The following is a 17,639-nucleotide window of genomic DNA, read 5'->3' as shown; positions in this document are numbered from 1 at the left end:
AGTTTAGTTTTGGTAGAATTGTCATTTTTTTATATTAGCTCTACCTATCCATGAGCAGTTGGTATTTGCCCAGTTATTTAAATCTAATTTAATTTGTGTGAGAAGTGTTTTATAATTGTTATCCAAAATATACTGAGTCTGTCTTGTCAAATAGACTCCCAAATATTTTATATTGTCTAAGGTTACTTTGAATGGGATTTCTCTTTCTAGCTCTTCCTGCTGTTTCTTGCTAGACATATATAGAAAAGTTGCAGATTTATGAGGGTTTACTTTACAACCTGCAACTTTGCTAAAATTGCTCATTGTTTCCAGTAGTGTTTTAGATGATTTCTTGGGATTCTCTAGGTAGACCATTATGTCATCTGCAAAGAGTGAGAGTTTTGTCTCTTCCTTCCCAATTCTAATTCCTTCAATTTCTTTTTCTTCTCTAATTCCTGATGCTAACATTTCTAATACAATATTGAATAGTAGCGGTGATAATGGGCACCCTTGTTTCACCCCTCATCTTATTGGGAATGCCTCTAGCCTCTCCCCATTGAATATAATGCTTGTTGATGGTTTCAGATAGATACTGCTAATTATTCTAAGCAACAGTCCATTTATTCCTACATACACTAGTATTTTTAATAGGAATGGATGCTGTATTTTGTCAAAAGCTTTTTCAGCATCTATTGATATGATATTATGATTTCTGATGGGTTTGTTGTAGATATAATTGAGTATACTAACAGTTTTCCTAATATTGAACCAACCCTGCATTCCTGGAATAAATCCTACTTGATAATAATGTATTATCCTAGTGATGACTTGTTGTAATCATTTGCTAAGAGTTTATTTAAGGTTTTTGCATCTATATTCATCAGGGAAATAGGTCTATAATTTTTTTTTTCTGTTTTAACTCTTCCTGGTTTAGGTAACAGCACCATAGTGGTTTCATAGAAAGAGTTAGGCAGAATTTCATTTTTCCCTGTTTTTCCAAAGAGTTTATATAGGACTGCAACCAATTGTTCCTTAAATGTTTGGTAGAATTCAATTGTGAATACATCAGGCCCTGGAGATTTTTTTAAGGAGTTCAATAATGGCTTGTTGAATTTATTTTTCTGAGATAGGGTTGTTTAGGTATTTAATCTCTTCTTCATTTAACCTGGGCAACTTATATTTTTGTAAATATTCATCCATTTCAGTTAGATTATTAAATTTCTTGGCATAGAAGTGGACAAAATAATTTCAAATTATTATTTTAATTTCCTACTCATTGGTGGTGAGTTCACCTTTTTCATTTATGATACTAGCAATTTGGTTTGCTTCTTACTTTTTTTTTTCATCAAATTGACCAGAGGTTTATCAATTTTATTTGTTTCTTCATAATACCAACTTTTGGTTTTATTTATTAATTCAATAGGTTTTTTGCTTTCAATTTTATTAATTTCTCCCTTAATTTTTAGAATTTCTAATTTAGTATTTAATTGGGGATTTTTGATTTATTCTTTCTCGAATTTTTTTAGTTGCATGTTTAGTTCATTGATTTCCTCTTACTCCAATTTATTCATATAAACATTTTGAGCTATAATATATCCCCTGAGAGTCACTTTGCATGAATCCCATAGGATTTGGTATGTTGTTTCATTATTATCATTATCTAGGATAAAATGGTTAATTCTTTCTATAATTTGGTTTTTGGTCCACTCATTTTTTAAAGTGTGGTTATTCAGTTTCCAATTTGTTCTGGGTCTATATCTCCTTGGCCCAGTATTGCATATGACTTTTATTGCATTGTGATCTGAGAAAGATGTATTCACTATTTCTGCCTTTCTGCAGTTGACCATTTGGTTTTTATATCCTAGTACATGGTCAATTTTTGTATAAGTTCCATGCATTGCAGAGAAAAAGTTATATTCCTTTCTATCCCCATTCAGTTTCCTCCATAAGCCTACCATACGTAATTTTTCTAACAATCTATTTACCTCCCTAATTTCTTTCTTGTTTGTTTTATGATTCGATTTATCTAGATCTGATAGTGGGAGGTTGAGGTCTCCCACTAGTGGACTTTTTCTTTCTATGTCTTCATGTAGTTTTTTCAGCTTCTCCTATAAGAATTTGGGTGCTGCCCACTGGGTGCATAATATATTCAATATATTCAATATTGAAATGACTTTATTGTCTATGGGAGGATAAAGTTTCCTTCCTTATCTCTTTTAATGCTATATATTTTTGCTGCTGCTTTGTCTGAGATAAGGATTCCTACCCCTGCGTTTTTTTTTCTTCAGCTGAAGCAAAATATGCTTTGCTCCAACAATTTACCTTTACTCTATATGTATCTGTCTGCTTCAAATGAGCTTCTTGTAAGCAGCATATTATAGGATTCTGGTTTTTAATCCACTCTGCTATTTGCTTACATTTTAAGGGAGAGTTCATCCCATTCACATTCAAGGTTATGATTACTAATTCTTTATTGCCCTCCATGCTATCTTCCCTCTGTTTGTATTTTTCCCCTTCCCCCCTTTTATCTATATTCCCCAGTATTTTGTTTCTGAATACCACCCCCTTCAGTGTGTTTGCCCTTCTATATCACACCCTCCCCTTTCTTTCCCCTTTCCCTTTTTCCCTTTTCCCTTCCCTTCCTTTTGTTATTTCCCCTTATTTCCCCCACTCCCCTTCCATTTCTCTGTCCCCCCTCCCCCTTTCCCCTTTTAATACCTGAAAGTTTAGATGTTTTATAAGTTACCTGACTATTAAGCCAAGACTGATGAGAAGAAGATTCAGGTGTTTCTCCTCTGCTCTCTTCTTCCCCTCTATTACCATAGGTTTTTTGTACCTCTTAGTGTAATGAGATTTACCCCATTCAGTGCCCTCCCTCCTCCCATCTCTTTCCTGTCCCCCTTTATAGGGAGGTAGTGTTTTTTTAGATTATTCTATCTAAGTCATAGAAAATCCTGAGTGTCTGTCCCTTCTAATTCAGTATATTCTATCAAATAGAGTCAAAATTCCTGAGAGTTATTAGAGTCTCCCAAGTGGGGTTAAAGCCAGTTACATCCCATTAGCTAGCAGTCTCATGGATAGGTCATGAATGTCCATCATTTCTGGCTAGGTGTATTCTCTCTGTTAGAGTTACATTGCTGAAGATTTATGGGAATCTTTTTTTCTCCCATGATGGGATATAGCCAGCTTCAAATTACTGGATTGCATTCCCCCCCCTTTTTTTTAACCTTTTTATGTCTCTTGAACCTCCTGTTTTATGTCCAAATTTTCTGTTTAGCTCTGGTCTTTTCTTCAGAAATTTTTGGAATTCTTCCATTTCATTAAATGTCCATCTTTTTCCCTGGAAGAGAAGGCTCAGCTTTGCAGGAAAGTAGATTCTTGGCTGCATTCCAAGCTCCCATGCTCTTCGAAATATCTCATTCCAGGCCCTTCAATCCCTTAAAGTAGATGCAGCCAGATCCTGCGTGATCCTTACTGTGGCTCCTTGATATTCAAATTGTTTCTGGCTATTTGCAGGATTTTCTCTTTTATCTGATAGTTCTGGAGTTGGGCCACAACATTCCTTGGGGTTTTCATTTTAGGATCTTTTTCTGGTGGGGATCGATGTACTCTTTCAATAACTATTTTGCCCTCCGATTCCATGATATCGGGGCAGTTTTCCATCACTAGGTCTTGTAATATTAAGTCCAGGCTTTTTTATCTCTTCAATGTTTTCAGGAAGTCCAATGATTTTCAGGTTGACACTACTCGATCTATTCTTGAGGTCAGTGGTATTGTTGATGAGGTATTTTAAATTTGCTTCTATTTTTTCTATTTTTTGATTTTGTTAAACTGACTCTTGCTGTCTCCTGGAGTCATTTGTTTCTGTAGACTCCATTTTTTTTTTGGGGGGGGGGAGTTTTCTTCATTAACCTTTTGCAACTCCTTTTCCAATTGGTCAATTCTACTTGTGAAAGATCTTTCCACTTGACCAATTGAGGTTTGGAGAAAATTAATTTCTTTTTGCATTTGCTCATTTGAGGATCTGAGAGAATTATTCTCATTTTTTAATTGTCCAATTGATGGTTTGAGAGATTTATTTTCCTTTTGTGTTTGTCCAATTGTACTTTCTAAGGTTTTGTTTTCTTGTTGCAAGGTATTAATTGTCTCTCCCAAATTTTTAAGCTCCTTCCTTATTTCTTCAAGGATGTCTTTCTGTGCTGGAGATCAGATTGTATTCTCCTCAGAGGTTCCAGGTCTCTCTGAGTTGGGGTCTTTCCCTTCCAGGAATTTTTCTATGGATCCACCTTTCCTCTGACCCGTCTTCATTATGCTAAGACCTTGAGTTGGGGAGGGGCTGGTTAACAGGGGCTTGGGATCGCTAAAGGCTTTACTCACTGAGTGCAGTTTCTTAGGCTGGCCAGTAGGAGGTGCTGGTAGCTTTTTCTGGAGTGTCTGTGACCTTGGTTAAGAGGTCTTCTCCCTTTGCTTGAAGGGAGGAGTTGGAGCTATTGAATTCTTTTGCCTTCAATCAATGGTGGGCTTTACCCTGGCCTGAGGTCATTCCTCAGCTGAGCTGGTTCTCCTGCTCACACACCTGGTCCTGAGGCTGAAGTAGTTTGTATTTGTTTATTTGTGAAGAGGCCTCAGTGCAATGGAGGCAGACTCAGACTTTCTCAGACCCCAGGAGCCCAGGGATGGTGTCCGCAGCTCTCCTGCACCAAACCTCTCCCCCCAGGCCCCAGCCTCCATGGGGACAGCACCACCAGCGCCTCTGCTTCCCTGCCAACCCAAGCCCCTTTTGTCCAGCCCCACCTCTGATCCAGCAGGTCCAGCTCTCAGGCCCTCAGACTCCCAGTTCCAATTCAGCTGTTAATCTGGGTGATATGGGGCTGATCCTCCCTCTGAGCCCAGACTCACTGCCCCCCCCCAATTCGGCCTAAACTGGTGTGGGAGACAAATGCTGAGGTAGATGTTCTTTCTCCTGGCTTTTCTTTCCGGGTTTTGTGGGTCAGATTTCTTTTAAGAGGTTTGTTTCATGTGATAGATGGGGAAGAGATCAGGAGACTTTAGAACTGTTCCTGTCTTCTCTCTGCCATCTTGGTGGAAGTCTTCTTCAACCTCTTTACCATTTTTAGTCTTAAAGAATTTCTAGGGCTTTTGAGAGTTTATGTGACTTGTAGAGGGTCAGAATGCCAATAGATATCAAAAGAATTCTTTGAATATTTGTCTTCCTTACTCTAAAGCTGGCCTTCTAAGTACTCACCTAGTCTCCTTCTCAGGTAAGTCTGATTCAGAGTTTATCCAATTGCTCTGAGGACAACATTATTGAGAAACTTGATCTGTCTCTTATTATGGCAAAAATTCTGGAAAGTCAACAATTTGATTTTTTTATTTTTGATTGATATTTTTTATTTTTGTAAATACACATTATGAAAATTTTCCAACTTTCATCCATGTATATTTTATGTATAAAATGTATATTTTATGCATATGTATATTTTAAAGCTACAAAATTTCCTTCCATCCTCCCTTCCCAACCCCCACCTCTCAGTCAGGTTGACATTGTATAAATGTATTGTGATAAACATATTTACATATTTGTCATTTTTGGAATGAAAATTTAGGATTAAGGGAAAGAGTTGAATGGGATATTTGTTTGTTTATACAATGTTCATCAGATTCTGAATTTTTTTTTAAATTTTTTTGGTTTCTTTTGTTCTTGATTCTTAGAAGATGCAGTTTTCTTGATTTCTCCGAGATAAGTAATATTTAATATAATTAGTTGCAGTTTGAATGTTGGTCTGAAGCTGAATGCAAAATGTTAAGGTATTTCTGACTTGCTGCTTGCCTATGACTTTGCCTATGAAGTGGTTTATTTTCTGTTTTATGTTAGCGTAACCCAGGATCAGTGATATTTGCAATTTAAATCTGGATCTGTCCTTCAGCAATTATTCATTTTGTGAATTCTTTCTGAGTTTGAATAAGGAAAGGAATTTTAGAACACTGAGGTTTTAGGATGCCAATACAACTTAAGGCACTTTACCAAAAATAAATTAAATTTTCAAAAAGGAAATATGTTATTTTAAAATATCTTTTTCAATAGTTATACTGCAGTTATCAGAAACAAAGCAATAACAACAAATTTCTTCAGTTTTATTTGAGAAATCTACAGCCCTTAATTTGACTTTGCACTTGAAGTTGGGAAGTCTTGAGTCTGAGAACAAAATATATTCAGTGAAGTACTTTTGAGTAGGGAAAGATAACTTATGGTCAACTGTGTGTTTAATCTTCATGGTCAAAACTTGAGATATGTCTTTCTTTCATAGGCATCATTTTTGAGCCAAGAATGATTATTCTGCAAATTATGTCAATTTTCAAGAAATGTACATCCTGTATATAGTCTCAGTCACCAAGAACTAGAATTCAGCTACCCAAGAATACATGTTAAAATTTCATTTCTATTTTGTGACATGCAAGTTTAACCGATAACAAATTATTTGGTACTCAAAATACAGATAACTGATTATCAGTGGAAAAATAAAATAAACTTAGTTATACTGATTCTCTAGAACTTATGGTGATCTCTATAAACTAGTGATACTGAAATTGATAACCTTTTGAGGTTCCTTGACAGTTTCATATTTGTGAAAATATATGTGTGTGAATCTTTAAGGCATTGAAAGAAAATGATTATGTGGCTTAATTTTTCAGTTTTTAATAGCTTGTATGGATATTGTCTAAACAAAGTCTTAGTATTACAAATCAGATTCTAATTGCATCATCAGAAAGATACTATGTCTTAAGGGTTTAGTGTTCTACCAGTGAGTAATTTGGATAGTAGGTGGAATAGAGATCGCTTAGTAGTAAAAATTATCCAATAATGATCCTTCATGCACACACTTATATATTAGATCATATATAAGCTACTATAGAGATTGTTTTTCCCCTTAATTCTTCCCTTAAAAATATATTCCCAAGCCCTCCTTTTGAATTGCAATCCAAAGGTGCAGTGATTTTGTTTAATAGTGTGAATGTTAACTGGAGAGAGTGGCTTTTGATCTTGAATTTTTGAGTTAATTTTATGCTAGCCTGATCAGAGTCCCTCTCACTTCTATTAGAAACTTCAAATCTTCTACATGCTTCCCTAGTGTGTCCCCCATTCCAGCATCTCACAAAGGAAAGAAGAGACTATAGTGCCATCTGAATATTCAGGTTCTGAGCAGGGGTCAGTACATCTTATAATCAGAAAACTGATGAAATGTCACATTAAAGGGAAAATAACATAGTTGGGGGTTAGAACTGGGAGGAAAATATTCAATTTTCAGAAGTCAAAAATGAAAGCTTTGTACAAAAAGGCAAATGATGATATCTTTAGACTGTGTCTACACATACAAAGTGAGATACAGATCAAAGCTATAATTAGGGTACTTATAGTAGATAACTGAATGAAATATTTTTCTTTAAAATAAAAGAAATATATTTTTGCAATTATTAACTTTAATTTTATATATATGCACATATATAAATATATGCATACAGAGAAATATAAATATATACATTTGTATATATATATACACACATGCATGTTTTTAATTTTGGGAAGTGGAGTAGAACATCCCTGGTTGGATAATTTGGATATAAGGTTTGAACCATTTGAAGAATTATTAATATATTGAGGGATTCTAGACATTTCATGCCTATCAACACCTAAAAGTGGTATACCATTTTGAAAATGCTGATTAGGAAGAATACTGATTTTTAGAGGATTCTAACTAAAAAAAAGTGAACTATCAGTAAGGAAATTCTCATGATGTCAGTTAGAAACTTCTTTACTACTTATCTTAGGGAATTGCTTAGAGCAGAGGTGTCACACAGAAGGGTCAAGAGAGGAAGGGAAATGGATATGCAGCCCAAAACGCTTCCAAATGAGGTCTGAACCTGATTAAAATGGAAATATTTTGCAAAATAAATAACAATACAACAAAACATGGATAATATGTAGTTTTCTAAATCAAAATGAAGCCTTCTGGGACTGTTTATGTACAGTTTAGTAACCTTTAATTTAAATTTGATGTCACTGACTTTAAGTGAGTTACTCAAGATGACATAGTCATTATATATCAACTGCATGTCTGGGCCCCTGTGATCTCAAGACCAGCTCTCTATCAACTACCCAATACTCAATATTGTCCTTTTTAAATATAAATAATTTTTATTCAGTATAAATGAGATTAATGAAGACAATCATCTTTTGGCTGAGGAAAATATAAAAGAAACTCCTGGAAGTATAATAAAAGTGTGCAATATATTTAAAGAAATGCTTAGCAGAGCATTTGATAGTCAAGTACTTTATAATAAATTGTAAACTACTTGAAGGCAGGAATGTTTCATCTTTCATTATATCCACAGTGAATGGAACTTGTATGGTATTTGCATTACGAATATTGAATGTGAAAGGCTTAATGGTTTTATTCAACCTTATAGAACTAAAAGACCTACAGATGAATGACTACCTAGTTAATAAAACATAACTAATTTCAGGTTAATTCTTGGATTTATAATCAAGAGGAACTAGTTAAAGATCTAACTATACTAGTTGTGTGATCATTGGCAAATTATTTGATCTCTACAAATTTCAATTTCTTCAACTATAAAATGGGGGTAATAATACCTAGAATATCAACAACACAGGTTTATTATGGAACAAAAATAAGATAATATTTACAAAGTGCTTTACAGATTTTAAATTTATTCTTTTTTATCATCATAAATGAATATTAATTTTATAGAGGTAAGGAATAGAGGCTAAGCTTGGACTGAGAAAGATTATACCAATTCTCTAAAAGGGAATACAACTGATAGGATTAGTTAGAATTTTCTCTATTATAAATGTATTTGTAATGAGTTAAACACAAATGATGCTTCTTGTTAGCCTGAAAGACAGGGTTACATTTGTACAAATTAATTACTTGTACAAAAATATTCATAACAGTTAAGTTTGTGGTGGCAAAGAATTGGAAATTGAGTGAATATCCATCAGTTGGGGAATGGCTTAACAAACTGTGTTTTATTTCCTTTTGGAAAACTATTGTTCTATTAGTAACCAGGAAGGATGGGAATTCAGAGAAGCCTGGAAGGACTTGCATGAATTGATGCTGAGAGAGATGAGCAGAACCAAAAGAACATTGTACACCATATCAGCAACATGGGGTTGATTAATCATAATGTACTTGCTCATTTCATCAGTAAAACAGTCAGGCATAATTTTAGGGTATCTTTGATGGAGAATACCATCTCTATCCAAAGAAAGAACTGGTGAAGTTTAAACAAGACCAAAGATTATTACCTTTTATTTGAAAAAAAAGGTATCTTTTATGTAATTTTGCTATCTCTTAAATTTTATTTTCTCCTTTAGGATATATTTTCTCTTTCACCATTCAATTTTGATTAATGTATAGCATGGAAACAATGAAAAGACTATCAGACTGCGTTCTGTGTGGGGGGGAGAGAAGCAAGATTGGGGAAAAACTATAAAATTCAAAAAAACAATTAAAAAAGAATGGAGCTACAGTGAAAAAAAGACAGGGTTAAAAGAAAAGACATACAATGAAATATTTGTCCTTCGTTTTTGAAGATCACATCTGGGAGGTGATGCCATGACAAGCACATGAATTGGATTTGAAGTCACCAGCCTCACTTTCTCCTACAGAATCACCTGGATCCAGTGGTCAGATATGAATCGGATGACTGGAGATGGTTCTTTATGCAAGGCAATCAAGGTTGAGTACCATGCCCAAGGTCACACAGCTGGTAATGGTTAGCTGGATTTGAACTCCTGTCCTCCTGACTCCAAGAGCAGCATTCTATCCACTGCACCACAGCTTAGTTGTCTTAGGAAAAGACATATAAAAAAATGGTATAGTCCAGGAAAGTATACTGTCGAGTAAATGAACTAACCACAGCATTCAAAATTTCTCTATTTGTTGTTACTGATGATCCCTGTTTGGATGTTGTGGTACTGACTGGTGGAGAACCTTTGTCTTTTTAGTGTCATTTGTTAGAACAAAATTAGTACAAACAATAGAGAAAACATTCATACTGTGTTGCATCTCAATCTTAGAGACTGAATTAAATATAGATTCATCTGAGAGTAAAAAGTACTCACCAACTTTCTTCTTGACTTTTTAAATTAAATAATTTATCATCAATGCAGTAACTGACCCTACACCATTTTCATCCTCACTGAAAGTGGCAGAAATTTTTTTCTGTAAACATGCTAAAAGGCATAGAAGCAAGCACACTTCCTTCTGCAGTCTATTGGTGACCATGAATTCAAAAGAGCATTGTCCATTATCTAGAACCTATGAAAATATGACTTCATGGATAGTGTTCAATATTTATGAACTTCTCTGGGCAACCGAATTTAACCTTAATCTTCTCCAAGCTATCATAAAGTTTGGTTAGATCAACAATTGTGTAGAAAACCCTGTTCTCTTCCTTGTAAATCTCCTGAAATTGTTGGGCAGCAAACACCATGTTGACCATTTCTCAATTTTTTTCTAAGGTCACACTAGCTTTTGGTAGATGACCATCTTCCAGGTTAAGGATAAACCTCTCTAAGTGATTCTGGCAAGAATCTTGCTGCAATGGCTGAGAGAGACCCCACTGTGATTGTTACAAAATAACATTTACTTTTCCTTTCTTTTCCTTAATGGAGGCATCCTTGAATCCTTAAGGGATAACCTCATATAGTCATATAAACCAGAAGATTTCAGATAATTTTGTAATAACAGAGGACTCCCTACTTTGTAGATCTCTGCTGGAAAAGAATAAGTTTCAAGTGACTTTGCTACATGAAAGGAACCTAATTCAAAACCTCTTCTTCAGGTTGAAATCTGACTAGAGTGGAATTGATTTAAATTCGAGGTTTATGGTCAATGGTTTCAGCATTGATTGATGATTGTCTGTTGAGAGTACTTTGGAAGTATTCAGCTGATCTCTCCAGGATCCTATTGCTAATCAATTTGGCTACATTGACACAGTAATTAAGATGCACCATATGCCTTTGGTCCATATATAGCCCTCCAGGGATAATAAAAATGCTTTGGTCTATTACGATCAACATAAAACTGAATTTCAACTGCCTTATTGCTGAATCATGAATCTTTATCTGTCTCAGTTTTGCTTGCAATTTTCATTTGATGGACTTAAAAGTGACTTTTCAAAATGGATGAATTATGCTGTTGATAAACCCAGTGGAATTCTCATTTTTCATTTAACAGCTTCCGAATTTCCCCATCATTTTTGTCAAACCTAATTTGAAATCTGTGAAAGGTCTCGCTCAGAAGAGTAAATGCTGTGCTATACACCAAATCTCTGAAAACTACCCACTCCTTTTTTGTACTACTGTTGCCACTTTAGTGTTGACTGTTTTCCACCCAAATTAGCAAGAAAATATTTAAACTTGGAAAAATACCCAATTTGTGGATATTAAGTCTTCTAGTGACCTGCTTCCATTGAGGCCACTGATTTTGTTTAATGTTAATATTTAACTTGGAGAAGATATGTTTAAGTTTGTTCCAGTACTCTTTATCCCACATGAATTTCATCACTCTCACATGCTATTTTTCTCTTCTTCTTGCAGAGACATAATTTCTTAAATGCCAGTATTTGACATGAGGGTGCATCCACAAAGATTCATTGAATTTAAGTAAATGCAAAATAGTGTTTGAAGGTCATGGGATGCACAAGTCTTCAGTAGAAAATGATCATTGCTGTTCCTGTTTCTAATTCCATTCCTCAATAGAATTTTTTGATGTGTTTCATACTCTGTGCCTATTTAGGCATTAAAGTCACTTAGAATTATAAGCTTTCCACTTTTCAACATATTGATAATGAGAATCTCCAGGTTTTGCTAATTTTTTTTTCTTTAATGTTATCAGGGTTCATCATGGAAGTAGCATATGCTGATATTGGTTTGTACTTTCCCTGTAAATATCAATCACATTGTCATGAGTCTGTCATTCACACCTTTCGGGAGACATATAACCTTGTTAACTAGATTAAATTTGGTTGTGGAACCTATACCAGCTTCATAACACTCCTCAAGATGGTAATCATTCTTGAAAAACATGTATCCAATTCAAACTTCTGAAAGGGGACCTTTATTTACCTGCCTTACTTCACTAAGGCTGCTATTTGGATGTGATACCTTCTGAGTTCTCTCTCAAAAAGAGCTTTTCATCTTTCAGTCTATCAGATTTTTTTGTTGTTCTGTTTTGCTTCCATTGGTGTTTTCACATTCCACATACCAATGGTGAATGTAATTATCTTTGAAAAGTTTTTGTGAGTTTTTATCTGTGTGTGTATGCATGTGTGTTGACCACAAGGTGGGATCCTCACCTATTGCAGTAATCAGGCCAGGGTTAGATTTGGGAAAGCAGTTAGAGGATCATTGCTCTCCCAATTCTCATACCACAATGTAAGTAGTGTGGTTCTTAAAAAAAAACAAACAGGGGCAGCTAGGAGGCGCAGTGGATAAAGCACTGGCCCTGGAGTCAGGAGTACTTGGGTCCAAATCCTTTCTCAGACACTTAATAATTACCTAGCTGTGTGGCTTAGGCAAGCCACTTAACCCCGTTTGCCTTACAAAAAAAAACCCAAAGAAACACAAAGACAGTTGCCAAATCCACTGCTTCTTTAATCTAGTAAAAGGGCCCTCTGTCCTAGGAAACCCATGGCAGGGTTGCAACTACAGTTCTCAATATATCTACACTTACTCCTTTCTCACTTTCCTGTTTTCCCAGGAATCTGAGGCAGGTTAAAATGGTATGGGTGATGCCTTTTGATTTGTGTATAAACTGTATTTAAGTAAAGCAGAATTGCAGAAATTGTTGGCCTCACTCTCTCTTCCAGAGTCATTGAAATTCAAGACAAAATCAAGATGCCTGGCAATGACTTGGGATGCAGTGGATGACTTTGGCATCTTTGATGAGTGAGGAAGCTCTACATGCTTCTTCACAGCATCTGCTTTCATTGCCTTTATGGTCCATTGAAACAAAATTTTCGCATCTGTCTATTCTACCAGGAAGCATTTGTATGCTTGTGATAGAAATCCTCTAAGAAGTCCCTTGTCTTCTTTAACCTGACTGTCAGAATGGTTTACCAGTGTAAGTTGCCCTACATGCCATACTATTGAAATATAATTGCTTTGAAATATCATACTATACTATTGAAATACTATTGAAATATCATTGAATAAGTAAATCAATTTTTGTTGTTTTTAATAATTATTTTAATACATTAGTTTCTTGGAGTCACTAAAGGTGGACAACAGCCCTGTAAAAACTGTTTGGCAAGGGGGCAGCTAGGTAGTGTAATGGATAGAGCACTGGTCCTGGAGTGAGGAGGACCTGAGTTCAAATCTGACCTCAGATACAAAGTCATAACCCCATTTCCTTAAACAAATAAAATTTTAATAAAGAATTGGCAACCCTCACTCTAGAGGTACTAGTCTTCTCTTAACCCTATATACCTTAATAATGTAAGATATTGGAGATTTGAAATTGTATACCCCAAAAGTCTGGGGGATAGTTTTTTGTGGGGTCTGTCTGCAAATTTCATGGCAGATAAAAAGAAATATAGATAGATAGATACCCAGATAGATTATAAGTACATACATAGATATCATTCTTCACTCCAAGCCAATAATCCATCTGTTAGAAGAGTTTTAGCATTGTTTATTATGCTCATATGGAATCATGATTGATTATTGTGTTCTTAAGTCTTTAAATGTGGATTGTTTTTACGTTATTATTATTGAAACAATTATTCTCCCTGTTCTGATTTCTTAACTCTGTTTCAGAACATGTCTTCCCCAAGTTTGCCTGAGTCCATCCTTTTCCTCATTTTTAAATGGCAGAATGGTGTTTCAATTTAATCATATACCATTATTTGTCCAGGAATTCTCTTTTTCCCACAATTTTAGTTTTCATGTTTTTTGATACTACAGAAAGATTTGCTAGAGTATTTTTGCACATGTGCTGTTTTTTGCCTCTTTTATATTCTGTTTGCAGTATAGGACTAACAATAGTATGGTTCAAGGTATATACAGGTTAGTAATTGTTTTCAGGGATCTGGGGGCAAGAGAGGAGATTTTCAAACTATTTTGTTTGGATTGAATTATTGTACCTACTTTCCCAAAAGTACTTGCATGTTTGCAATTTTACTTTTTTGCCACCTTGTCAATGTGATGGGTGTTATGAAAAATCTCAGAGTTGTATTAATTCACATTTCTCTATTAGTTATTTGGAACATTTTTATTATATTTATTGACAAATTTAATATTATTTTACATGATGTTTCTTTTTTGAAAATTATTTATTCCTCTCATTTGAATACTTATAAATTTGGAAATGATATATTGTCATAACAATCATAACATTTATAAATTTCCTACTATATGTCAAGTAATATGTTAAGTGCTTTAAAAATATTTGATTTTAATTCTCTGTACACCTTGGAAATAATGTCAGTGAAATTTGCTGTGAAGATTTCTTCCCAGATACTAACTTCCCTCCTAATTTAACTTCATAGATTCTGTTTATACAAAAACTTCTTAATTTTATGTAATCAAAGTGTTCATTTACCTTCTATAATTTTCTTTGTCTCTTGTTTGTTATGAATTTTCCCCCCTTATTGATAGAATAGGAAACTGATCACTTCCTTCCTCTTCTAATTTGTTTATGATGTACTTATTTGCATTTTATGGTGCTATATCATTTAGGATATTGGGCCATATTTTGTTTCTGACAAATTGTATTAAAATTTTCCTGTACATTTGACTAAATTGTGAATTTTTATCTCCTTAGTTGGGGGTCATGTTTTATCAAACACTAGATTTCTGTGCTCTTTCATTTCTTTATATTATATTTAAACAGTTCAATGGAACAATCTCTGTGTTTCTTTACTAGCATACACGGTCTTGAAGATGGCAGATTTGAATTAAATTTTGGCATCTGGTCCTATGAGATCTTTCTATTCACTGTTTCTCATTACTTCAAATGATTCTTGTTCTTTTGTTCCTCCAAATTAATTTTATTATTTTTTTATAGTTCATAAGTTAATATTTTGAGCTTGAAATATCATCGGATAAGTAAGTCAATGTGTACTGTTATTTTTAATAATTATTTTAATAGATTAGTTTCATCTACTCATGAGCAGTTCATATTTGATTAATTCTATAAATCTATTTTTATTTCCATAGAGTATTTTTAATTCTGAGTTAATTTCTATGTATTTCTTAGTATGTAGATTCCCAAGTATTCTATGCTATATACTTTTCTCTATCTTATGTAAGATTTTTATTTTGTACCATTCTTGTTGATTTTTATTGAAAATGTAAAAATATTTATGACTTATGAGACTGAATTTTGTAACTAATTTTGTTAAAATTAATTTTACTTATTGATTAGGATTCCTTAAATAGGCACTATTATACATCTGCAAAAATAATAATTTTCTTTCTTCATGTTCTATGCCTTTTCTCTTAAATACATTTTAGCATATTTCAATAGAAAAACATTTAAAACAATATAAGTGATTAGTTGCTACAATAGATATCCAATCCTTACTACTGATCTCATTAAATGAAAATAAATGACCTTAATTTTTATACTCATTACATTTAATACAAACTCTTGATTTTTAATAATTTAGCACAATATTGAAAGGCCATTTATTCCTGTGCTTTGAGGACTTTCATTAACAAAATAGGTATTGTTTTCAAAATATTTCTTCATCTTTAAATATCACATTATTTTAATTTTCTCATGGCCAACTTTGTTTATAGTTTTCTGAATATTCCATTTCTCTGATTCATTCAAATGTTTTATTGCTAATGTGAGTGTTTTATATTACAAAAATATCAATTTATTATAAGTATCAATTTAATTTACATGTAGTTTTACAAAATAATTTCTATATTTTACATTCTTTTGAATTATACTTTCTATATTTGATACTGATAAAAGTTACCCATTCAGTTAATTAATATTTATTTAGTGTTTTTTAAACTCCTAATATGGTTTACTTATGATTCCTGTTAACTTATTCCTTATTCAGCATTTTTACTGTTGTATTTGTTTTATTTTGATGTTATTAGTCTTTTTATTTGTTTATTCAAGAATAAAATTTTCGGGGGAAGCTAGATGGTGCAATGAATAGAACACCAGCTCTGGAGTCAGGAGGACCTGAGTTCAAATCCAGCCTCAGACACTTAATAATTACTTAGCTGTGTGACCTTGGGCAAGTCATTTAACCCCATTGACTTGCCAAAAAATCAAATTAAGAATAATATATTGGCTTAAATTGTGATTTAATCATATCATGATTCCAAACTGATCTTTTCCTTATCAGCGGTAGCAATTCAACTATATATATATATATATATATATATATATATATATATATATATGTGTGTGTGTGTGAATAGACTGACAAAAAAGATAATATTATGAATGCATGTGTGCTGTTTAAATGGATACATAACAAAAAAAACCTTAATTATTCTTTTTAATACCCTTTCCTCTTTCTTTTCCTTCTTAAGATAAAAAGATCAAATTTAACAGCTATAGTTTTGTGGATTTTTAAAATGAAAAATTACAAAATTAGAAATTAAGGAAGTCCTCTTAGATATAAAGTTAAATGCACATTCATTGCATACACAAATTATTATAGAAAAAGGAAATGACAATTCAGCATTCCCACCCAATTCCAATTCTCCCACTGCTCTATTTTACTTAGCTTTGAACACATGACAGTTAAAAAACTTAAATATTACTTGGAAGAGGTCTGAAGTACCACTTTCTAGGTCTTGTTACTGTATATCACAAAAAGTCTAGGAACTCATCCCACTGAGTCTATTAGCTTATAGAGTGAAATAGTCTGGAATAAAAATGAAGGAGTTAGATAATCAGGATCAGGTTTTCATTTAGAGTGATAGAAGAGCTAAAGGAAGTATATTGGACTCTGATCCAGACCATATGCAGGAATTCTGTCTTTATGTAATCTAAGAAAAAGTTTGGTGGCACATTTTAAAAAATAGTTATGAGTGTGTATTAGCTTAAGATTTTCAACTGGGGATGTCATGCAAGTAGCAAGTCAAAATAACAAGGTTTTATTAAGTGCCTATTATATACCAACCATTATTCTAAGTTCTGATGATATAAGGAAAGGCAAATGTATATCCTATTTTAAGTAAATCAGTGGAAGACATAGCATTAAGCAATATGTTTAAACTAGATACAAGTTTATCATCTAACTATATATCTACAAGTTTATCCATTTATCTATTTATCTCTCCATTGGTCTGTCTATATATTTGTCTATGTATTTATCTTTGTATTTTTATTACTATTTTTTCATATCACATACAAAGATAGCTTTTCAACACTCATTTTTGTAAAATTTTAAATCTCTTCACATACTCTCCATTGACAAGGGGTAAACTGATATAGGTAATACATATATAGCTATGTTAAAAACATTTCCACATTAGTCATGTTGGGAAAGAATATTCAGAGTAAAAGTGAAGAAAACTTTTAAAGAAAAACCAATATAAAGCATAAAACAAATCTGAAAAATTGAAAACAGTAAACTTTGTTCTGCATTCAGATTCC

Source organism: Macrotis lagotis, chromosome 1 (genome assembly GCF_037893015.1).
Source record: "Macrotis lagotis isolate mMagLag1 chromosome 1, bilby.v1.9.chrom.fasta, whole genome shotgun sequence".
NCBI lineage: Eukaryota > Metazoa > Chordata > Mammalia > Peramelemorphia > Peramelidae > Macrotis > Macrotis lagotis.
Note: the sequence above shows the minus strand (reverse complement) of the source record.